Source organism: Mauremys reevesii, linkage group 2 (genome assembly GCF_016161935.1).
Source record: "Mauremys reevesii isolate NIE-2019 linkage group 2, ASM1616193v1, whole genome shotgun sequence".
NCBI lineage: Eukaryota > Metazoa > Chordata > Testudines > Geoemydidae > Mauremys > Mauremys reevesii.
The window spans coordinates 234,631,506-234,642,527 of NC_052624.1; positions in this window are offsets into that span (position 1 = coordinate 234,631,506).

Sequence of the window (11,022 nt, forward strand, 5' to 3'; positions counted from 1 at the left end):
TCGGGCAAGAAACAAAGCAGCTCTGCCAAAGAACCCGCGGCAGCAGATTGCCCAGTATCTCCATGAGAGTTTCCTGGAGATCTCTGAGGGAGATTCCCATGAACTGAAGGAGTCAATCAACAGCCTGTTCCACCATTCAGACTATGCATGCAGTGGGAGACAAGCCTGCTTTCTGCAACCCTCCTGCCCGCAACAATTCGCTTCAGTGATTCCCAAAATCAAATCCACTTACCAGGGGCCTCCTCTCCTGTCTGTGCTTCAGCAACATCCGACAGCTGTGACTGGCTAGCTTCCTCCAGTGTAGAAAAGAGCTCCTGGCTGCATGCATCTCTGACCTCCGAGTCATCCTCTGCCTCTGGGTCCCCCTCCCCCTCGACATCCTCATCCAAGATTTCCTCCTCCTGGCTTGGTCCACTTTCGACTGGCACACGAGCCACCAAAGTATCCACAGTGATCTTCGCAGTGGAGGTGGGGTCACCGCCGAGTATCACGTCCAGCTCTTTATAGAACCGGCAGCTCGTGGTCGCAACACCGGAGCAGCAGTTTGCCTTCCGCCCTTGTGGTAGGCATTCCGCAGCTCCTTCACTTTAACCCTACATGTCCCAGTCATGACCCCTTTCTGTCATGCATCGTGAAATCTGTCCGTAGGTATCATAATTCCTATGGCTGGAGTGCAGCTGGGACTGGACAGCCTCCTCTCTCTAAATGCTGATGGAGTCCAGCAGCTCGGCATTGCTCCAAGCGGGGGATCGCCTGGTGCGTGGAGCGGGCATGGCAACCTGGAAAGATACGCTGAGACCACTGCATGCATCACCGAGCACACAGGAAGGGGACTTTCAAAATTCCAAATAAATTTATGGGGTGGGGATGATGGGCACCTGAGGGCAGGGCAGTAGAGTTCAAACCAATGACCAGAGAGGCGAGAACAAGCATTGTGGGACACCTCCTGGAGGCCAATTGCAGCACTGTAATCGACCACAGTGTCTACACTGGCACCGCAGTGCTGTAGCCCAAGTGCAGAAAGTTCTACTTCTCTTGTGGGGGTGGGGATTTTTAAGTGCTACATCTGCATAGTTTCTGTGCACTAAGTGGCTTGGCAGTGTGTACAGCTTGGGATTTACAGCTCAGAAAGTTGCTTTACTGCACAGAAAATTGCCACTGTAGACAGGGTCTTGGTTTCAAACAATGTAAATTTTCAAATCAGTAGCTTAGCAGAGTTTACTAGATCCAGAAAAGCTCCTTAAACATCAGTATAATTTAGATGCTTATATCAACTTTTTTTAAAATGTTGGACTGCACTATTGACAAGATAATTTCCAAAGCATTACTCATGCTGTTTCACTTAGTCCTTGCTTTTGTTTTTTCTCCCTTTTAGCAGGTTTTTAAAAATGGAAATAATTACCTAAAAAACAGATCATATGTCTATAAATGGCAGTGGGAAAAATTCCAAGTAATAAATTAAGTGTATGGAAATCAAAAAACAAGATTTACAATATATGTGTGAGAAATTATAGTTGATGTTTGTTAATTGCAGTCTGAAAAGTTTTGATGCAAATTCTGTAAATAATACAAATCATAGCATATACGGTGCCATTAGGAGAAAAGGTTGAAAATTGAGATAGTATTAAAAAAAGGTTTCAGAAACTTCTTAGCACTATGATAGTTATTTCTATAAAATTACTTCAAATATTTCTTCAAGGAGGAAACAATTTGGAGTTCTAGTTGAGCAGCAAAATAATAACTGAAAATGAATATCAGTGCTGTTCTTCCCATCACTAAACTGTATATTAGGGTCTTTGTCAGTGTTGCCATTATACATCCCTATTCCCAGGGGTTTGTAACAATCATAAAGATTTGCTCAGGGCAAAGCTTTGAGGTATGTTCTCCAAGTGATGCATAGGGGATTGGTTTACAAGTCCCACTTCTGTTAATAGGAGAAATCTGGATAAATCTCTTATGCACTGATAGGAGAATAAACCCCAGAGCATAAAAGTCTCAGTCTGAAGCTTTTTTTGTATTTAATATACATTTTCATAAAAAATATATTTTTTTAAATAGAACACAGACAAGAAACCTAGAAGCTAATGATTTCAAATATTTGTTGAAATAGCTAATGTTCAGAAGGCTTTATTGAAATTCCAGTGAGCAAGTTCACAATATAAACTATTGTCTAAGCATTTATATTGCAGTATTTTCAAATCCATTAAATATTTCTAATTCACTGTGTGGAAAATTATCTAAAGTATTTGATACTGGCTACTGTCAAATTCAGAATACTGTTGTGAATGGACTACTGGTCTGACATTTTCTCTATTACTGTAGGGTAGAGACATTGGCAGGGTTTGTGACTCTGCAACTAGGTGCACTTCCCCTTCTCCTTCCCCCCCAGGTGTGCAGCATGCAGCAGTTGAGTAGTGGTGGCAAACCAGCTTACCCGCTCTTCATCATCTGGCGAGAATTTCATTCCCCTGACTCCAACAGCTCAAATTTCATTTACTCATTCAGTGGATCAGCTCAAGAATTTTAACCTTAGTGCATGTGCTGAATTACCACCTTGACAAGATAGACAATAAAGAAACTGGCTCATTTACACAAGTATGTCATGGCAATGAGGGCCATCAACTTGATTCCTGCCTTACCTGGATGCTAAGACAGTAAAGCATGGCTGAGACCACACCTGCAAAGCAAGGTGCTCCTCTGCTACCTATACCATACAACAGTCTGATCTGTTCTAAAGAAACTATTGCTCGGTGATATCAAGCCAGGGCTGGCTCTAGGTTTTTTGCTGCCTCGAGCAAAAAAAAAAATTTGGCCAACCCCCTCCCTTTTTTTTGGCTTTTACATGTTTGCACTCTGCAATTCTTTATTATTATTATTTGTTTTTTGTTTTGACTGTTTAAAATAATAAAAAAAGCACTGGAAAGTCATTTTTGTCTCAGTATTTTAGCCCTATAACCACTGGCACCGACGCGACATGGAAATTGGCGCGAATGGCGCCGATAGGGCAGCACAGTACAAACAAGTAATCATGATTCCTGATTTAATTAATCAATAACCGTTAACGTTTACACATTTAGGCACATTCACATTATGAGTGACTGTGTTACGACGTGACACAATATTTTTCATGTCATGCTCCTATAGCACTACTGGAGTTTTTTTGACCTTCATGTATTTTTTTTTCGTACATTGGTGGATTTTTCCGGAAAAATAAAAAGGATGTACAGAATGCTGCCCCTGGAAATGTGCTGCCCCAAGCACGTGCTTGCTTTGCTGGTGCCTAGAGCCGGTCCTGTATCAAGCTCACAAACTAGCATTTTACTTTAGTTTCCTAAACAAACTAATCCAAAGCTGGGTATGTACTCCACAGGGAGCTTGGCTGAAGATACCTGAGAAAGGCCTGAACTGAGACAGATATTGCAGGAAATAACCATGTGGAGCAGGGCATTCTTGGGTTGAGGGCAGATCACTTCCTCATGATCTATGACCCCAGGCTTCCCATAGTAGAGGCAGGTAATACCCTCCCCCTTTCCTCACTTGACACTTTCTGGAGAGATACCTCTGCACTAAGGGATAAAGGACTGTAAGTCCAAGGAGGGTAAAGGACAAGTGAGCATTACAATAGGGACTGCAGGAAAAGAGGAACCTCTGTGTCAAGGTCTGAAGAAATTGTTTGAGGAAATAAAGCCACAAACCCTGAACAAAACAGCCCATACTGGTTTAGCAATGTAGGTTACTGTGAATACATCACCTCAGTGCTCCATTCTCTACATATTTAAGGCTTCTGCAGAACTTTCATACAAGTTAGATTGTGGAACCGACTCCCACAAGACACAAGATTGACCACAGAACTCACAAAACTCATTTCTTCAACTTAACTCTTGTTCAGTAAGTTCTTGTCTCACACCGCACACACAAGCAAACAAAAACCCTAGCTATTTCTCAAACAAGCTATTGCTCCTGCTGGCTGGATAAGAAGATAGAGATTTATTTCTAGTTTTAAATACTTGGGAGACACTCAGATATTATAATCATGGAGGCTGTAAATTTATAAAATTTACAAAAAAATAGTAGCCTTAAAAATTAACATTTAAACATTTTAAATATGTACAAAGCCTGATTCAACCATATTAACAAAATAAAGTGCAATAGACAATATCTTGGAAAATTACAATGCCTAGAAATTAAATTGTTAAAGATGTAACACAAATCAATAAAGTTCAAAATGAAATTTGACAGTGCACGAGTTCAATGAACCTGTTCATGTGCAAAGTGTTTACAGGACTGAGGCTTTGGTGTGTTAAAAAATTTAGAACTAGAACGTAAGTTTTAACTTTGCCTTACCTTGCTTTGCTGGTTTTTACAATGAGTTTTAGGTTTTGGGGTTTTTTACAAATGATACTAAATTTCTATGAGAAAAAGTGTTCTGATATTACATGAAATTAAGACAGAGTTTAAGATTAAATGTTAGTACTAGTCAGGGGGAAAACATTTCAATAATCAGGAGAAAATGATAATGAAATGTTGCTAGCTCTGGTTTGCAATGGATAGCATTTAACAAAATAAATAAATAAAGGAATTGTGAATATTTGTAGGACATATGCTTTGAATATAGTCCTATCAAATTTAAATGAGACCATGGATTAAAACTACAATTTAAAAGCTTAAAATGGAGGGGCTTATTTTTAACCCTAGGACAGCCCACCATATAACCACGACCAACTGCAACAGGGAATGAATATAAACGCTTAATTTTATTAATCTCCTTATATTGCTGCTCATTGTTCTGAGTCACCAAAATATGCAGTTTCTGAAGAGCCTGACACTCTGCTTTTCTTTCCCTGCTATATTTTAAGAAATACATATCATGTATCGCTTGCTAATGCTTTCTGTGGGTGGAGATGAGTAATTAAAGGCTTGTGAAATCAGAGCAGCATACGTTTTATAACTGATAACATAAATTCAGTGGATTATTGCAGTTCAGCATAGGGATTAGCTTGTGCTATTTTGTAAATAAGCACAAGAAACATCCTTAAAATTAAATTGTCAAGATTTTCAAAAATTATTAGTGATTTTGGGTGCCCGGGTTTGAAGGGTTCTGATTTTCGGAGCCTAGGTGCTTGGCACTTTTTGAAAATCAGGTCCCTTGAAAGAGTCACAGCTAGGGCATCCCAAAATCACTAATAGCTTTTGAAAATCTTGGCCAGATGTTTTTAATTAGATATAATATATCTTGCAAAGGGTGGGAGTTAACTTCTATTTTTGTAAAAAAAAGAATGGGCTGTAATCTGTATTGAAGTAACTTAGTAGTTTTCTTTTTCGTGTTAAAGTGTGTATCTGTAATAGGGTGTACATTTGAAGCGAAAGGCGAGAGCCCTTCTTTTTTGTTACTACTCAGTTCCAGCTTGGCTCTGAGCATGTGTTTAAGTATGATCGACTTTCCCAAATGCTTGTGGGACATGAGGCAATGTTGTTGAAGGGGAGGAAATGGTCTTGGGGAAGCAATCTAGGGTTTATAAATAAGCCAGTAGTGGTGGCTCCCCAGGCTTTAGGGACCAAAGCTCTGAGTAGCATGAGTAGGTAGACTGAAACACCTCTCTCCCCTCAGTGGTGATGGATCAAGGTGGAACCTGGTTTCAGCCACTTTCTATCTGAAAACAAGAAGATTGGACAGCCTAGTTCATAATGGCAGCCATGTTAGTTACAGCTTCTGGTAAGCTGTGTAAGGAGGCTGTTGGCCCCTTAGAGTATGTCTATACTGCAACTAAACACCCATGGCTGCCCATGTCAGCTGACGTGGGCTCACAGGGCTTGGGCTAAGAAGCTGTCTAATTGCAATGCAGACATTTGGACTCAGGCTGTAGCGTGGGCCATCTACTAAGGCTGTCTCAGGGATGCTGACCCTGTGAGGTGGGAGAGTCCCAGGTTCATCTACATTGCAATTAAACAGCTCATTACCTGAGCCACAAGAGCCTGACTGAGCTTACATGGGCAGCCATGGGTGTTAAATTGCAGTGTAGACATTCCCTTACTGAAACTTAGTGGGTTTTTTAGTTGGCTCTCTCTGAATACCAGAAGAAAAGGGAAGGACCAAAGAGGATTGAGGATCCTGAGACTGACAGGTCCCCAAGGCCAAAAGGAAGAGACCAGCACTCCAAGTCAGCTGGATTGATAGGGCAGGCAGGCCAATGAGGGAGTTGCGGGGCCTGTCCTCCGTGTGAGTTGGAGCCCCCAGGGCACAACCCGGGAAAGCAGCAGCTCAGAGCAGGGGAGCTAGAGCAGCAGTGACCAGCCGCACCGAGGGTGAGCCAGAGGCAGGGGCGGCTCTAGGCACCAGCAAAACAAGCTGGTGCCTAGGGCGGCAAAATCTAGGGGGCGGCAAAAGGCTGGGGCCCCAGCTCATCCTGCCGCTGCAAGCAGAGGAGCGGCCCGTCCCCTGCAGCCGGGGGGGGGGGGAATGGCAGGCTGGGCCGGCGGACCTGCCGCAGTCATGCCTGCGGGAGGTCCACCGGAGCCCCGGGACGAGTGGACCTGCCGCAGGCATGACTGCGGAGGGGGCGCTCGTCCCGCGGCTCAGCTGGACCTCCCGCAGGCATGACTGCGGCAGCTCAAGCGGAGCCGCCGGACCCGCGAACCGTCCGCAGCCGCGGGAGGTCCAGCCGAGCCACGCAGGACCAGTTGTCCCTCTGCAGTCATGCCCGCGGGAGGTCCGCGGCTCCGGGGCGCCTCCCACACATGACTGCTTGGGGCGGCCCAAAAGGTAGATCCACCCCTGGCCAGAGGCAAGCTACAGTGTGGAGCTGCATGACCAGAGCTGGTATAGCAGAAAGTCAACCCAGCGGCAAGTAAACTGGAGTGGTGAGCAGCTGGGGAGAATGAGGTGAGGATCCTGAGCAGAGGGGGCCTAGTGGAGAAAGATATCACCCGACAAGAGGGCCTTGAAGGCTGGTTTGGAGGGGGGGACACAAACCTGATGGGAGGCCTGATTCCAGGGAGAAAGGTCTCACCACCAGAACCTGGAGATATGTAGCCCCCACCAGAGCAGGTGCCTTACCTGTGGTATAACCAGGACACATCCAGGTCCTGGGAAAGAGGCCTGGGATGTGTAAGGAATAGGCTGTGCATGTTCTTGCATTCCAGAGACTATTGTTTATGGTGTTCTCCGTGTTCATAGTGTGGGGTTCCTTATTCCTTTAGTCTTTTCAGTTTTCCACTTATTCTTTTTACAGTTGCTGTTTAATAAATTGTATGTGGCTTAAACTCAGTGTAGTGATCACTGGGGAAGTGAGCGCTCTGGAGTGGGGACACTCTAGTTCCTGTCCTGTGTGACCCATGACGAGACTGGGGATTAAGTCCCCCCAGCTAGGATCCGGGACCCACCCTTATCATGGGTACAAGGACTCTTTCACATAGGAGAAAGGAAGAGGAGTGCTCGAGGTCAGGCAGGCATCCAGGTAAAGGGAGTTGGTGCAGACTCAGATCCTTTCACCATCTAGTTCCACTGGAGTAATATAGAAGGCAGGAAAATTCCTCATGGTAGCGGGACCATTCCCTTGCTTCCATGTGGAATACAAGGAGCATTGATAACACTACTCCTTTCCATTTATCGAGAGAGCAAGAAAGATCCAGTCTGTGCTTATGGTCTAACCTGGAAGAAGGAGACAAATACATCTACATTTTTATTTTTGATTTAGTTGAAATCATTTTGCCGCGCAATGAGTTTGAGGCAGACATCTCTGAAGAGTGTCTGTGAGCCAGTGGATATATTTTGCTAGGTATTTTTTGAAGTAGGTTGAAGTTAAGACAGAGTCCTCGTACCCCTGATAAAACTGTAGGAGGCTGTGAGAATAGAGTTGAATGTAGAACCCACTCCTCCTTCTATTGAAGTTAATTGGATTTTTGCCAATGATTTCAATTGAGAGCAGAAGCAAGTCCTTAAGTAACTTTTGTGCAGTATTTGGAAACGTGTAATACAATGATGTTTGACTGAAGTTACATGTTTTCAGGGATAAGTATGATGTTACTGGAAAAATGAAGGCACGGTTAAATCATGAAAATGAATGGGAAATTTTAAACATCACAGTACCAAGAGTACTAACAGCAAATCAAGTAGGAGATTAGTTGAAAATAAGCCAAAAGTTGCTCTTTTTGATCCCTGCTTCACTTAATTGAAAATACCCATCTGAGAGGATTTGGACCACTGAGTGCAAAAACTTTAACAAATATTTTAGCTGACATCAGAAACAGTATAGATAGTCCATTCATTGTTGTGAAGCTGCAGGGAACTTAGAGGGAGTAGACAAAGACATTTGTATAGATAAGACAAATCTGTAAGATGTCCATAACTTTGATTATATGGAGATTTTGAATTTCTTAGATGTGAGCATTTCACTTATAGATCACCAGTTCAAATCTTGTCCCAGGAGACTGGTAGTGGGAAGTTATTAGCAACTAGAGCTGTTCATTTGCCAATATGAAACCAGTTGAGGCCTGATCTAGCAATCCTTGCTAGATTCCTTGGGTTTTGCGCTCCAGTCAGTGCTTAGGAGTCCACATCACAAAGACCATCACTAAAATTTGCAGCATTTAAGCATCAGTCAGTCAAATAATTAAATGGGCATAAAGACTCAGCCACCTTTCTGCTTTAGTTGAAGTCTCTCCAGAACAGAGGGGTGGTGTGGTGTGCTGAGGAAACTTGTAAGCTTCTGCAATTCTTTTTTTGTGGAGTAAAGAACAAAAAGGACCTCAGACTTCAGAATTATTGCTTATGCACCTTCCAAGTGGACTAATAACTCACTTATGGTGAAATTCATGCATGGTTTGGAGAATCAGTCCTCAGGCTCCATTCCACATAAACACTGTCTGGGGTGGGGTGGGAAGAAGACCATGACAGCTGAAGTAGCCACACACCAGTGCTCCTAGATCCATATTCGGTAGTCTCACTGCTTATTGGAAATGAAAGAGCTGCAACTGCTATTCCAGCCATAAGATGAATAGTAGCCAAGTGGGGATAAGGGGTTGCACAATAATGGATTGAGGCCTCACCAGCTCTTTGGCACTGCTGCCACATAGAAGTGTATATGTTGGAATACAGTAGATTTCAGCATTAAAGAGATTATGAGCTCTTCAAGCAGGGACCATCTTTTTCTTATGTGTTTGTACAGTGCCTAGCACAGTGGGTCCCTGATCTTGGACTGGAATAGAAATGATTAAAAATTATTTGTTATTTTTAATCATTTCAACACGTTACTAAATGTTGCTTGTGATAGTTATGCAAACTATGTTTCTAAAGGGTAGCATAGGACTGTTTTCTTCCACAGGTTGTTTGTCAACATAGTTAAATTAATTTCTGGGCCTGAGTCCAGAATATAGTAAAATATTGTATGATAAGGTTGAAATTGAAGAGTATTTTGGCATTTAGTGTCATTAGCTCCGAAATGCATATAAACATACGTAGTAAAGGAAGTGAAACAACAGCTTTTATTTAACAAAATGTCTAATGGAATTTTACTGTGAATGAGAAATCCATGAAAGAAAAAACAAAAAAGCAGTTGGAGACAATACAATTAAAATTCAAGTTAGGACCAGGTCGGTAAAAAGACAGAGGTCGATATCCTGATACTGTGAAGTATTGAATGCCCTTAACTCCTATAGCTGAAAGCCATCAGTATCATTGATTTAAATGGGAGGTGAGGGTCCTTAGCACCTCAAGTGCAGGACCCAATGTAGGAATATAAGTAAATCTTGACAGAAATAAAAGAAAATACAGTAAAATTGACAAACTATTTCTGTTTGTGTTCTGTTTTTTCAATACATTGAAGATAAATGAGAAGTTTGGTCCACTAAAAAGGAAAGTGAGAAACCTGACACAGGAGATAAAGAACTGGGGACCTTGTTAAAAAGACAGGTAAAGATACTGCAAATGTTTACTCACGTGAATATTCTTATTGATGTGTAAGTAGTGAGCATACGTCAATAAACATCTCTCCTGGTGGAGGATTCGCATGATCAGGTTCATATTTAACAATTTATTTTTAGATGAGGGTGATTCAGTGCAAGAACTATATTTCCTGGTATGGTAGAGAAGTTAACCATCTATACTAAACATTAAAAGCTAGAAATGTGTCCTATGCAGGTAACAATGAGAACAATGAAATCAAGGTTTATTCTTTCTGAAAAATAGATGAAGTACCATGTACATTTCATTTATATCACAGATTTCCTTTATGGAAAAGTCTTATAGAATCTAACAGGCATAAGCATCCAGCACCAGCTACAGTTGAGGGTGCATGGTACTCCCTGGTATACCCAGGGTATTCCTACACTGGACCCAGATCTACCTGCTTTTGAAACTAAGCCCAGTACATCTCGTTTAAAACTACACATGAAGAACACCAGTAGCAGCTGGAACCTTTCATCATCTCTTGATATCATTCACCTAACTCTGAAAGTAGTTTGTTTGCACTATGGTGTTAGCAGGATTGGGGCCTTCGACTCTGGATTTTAACCTTGTTTTGCCATTCACTATTCATCCTTCCTCAACTACACAACCCCACTCTCCTTGCCTGTTCTTCTTCTCACAATTCCCTCTCCTCCTCTTTCACACCATTTCCCGCTCCTCTTTCTCATTTAAACAATTGCTACCTCTTATTGTCTCCAGCTCTGAATGCCTGCTCTGCAAACCTCTCCTCCCTCAATGTAATTAAAACAAATATCTAGAGAAAGAAGAGAGAATGATGGAAATCAGATGCATGAAGTCTTAGTACATATATTGTGCAAAATGCATCATTAGGGGGGCTTCCTATGATTACATGCCAGCTCTAGATAATTTAATCTGATTACATTTACAAATATCAAACTGAAAAGTGAGCTGGCTTGGGGCCACAATTGTGTTCTCAGTTTTTGTCTTTTGTCAGTAGGTATCATGAGAACCAGGTATGCTTAACTGATTGATTAAAATTACTTAATCACTTTGGCTCTAATCCTCTAATGTATTTAGGTGTCTAACTCCCAGGAATCAAT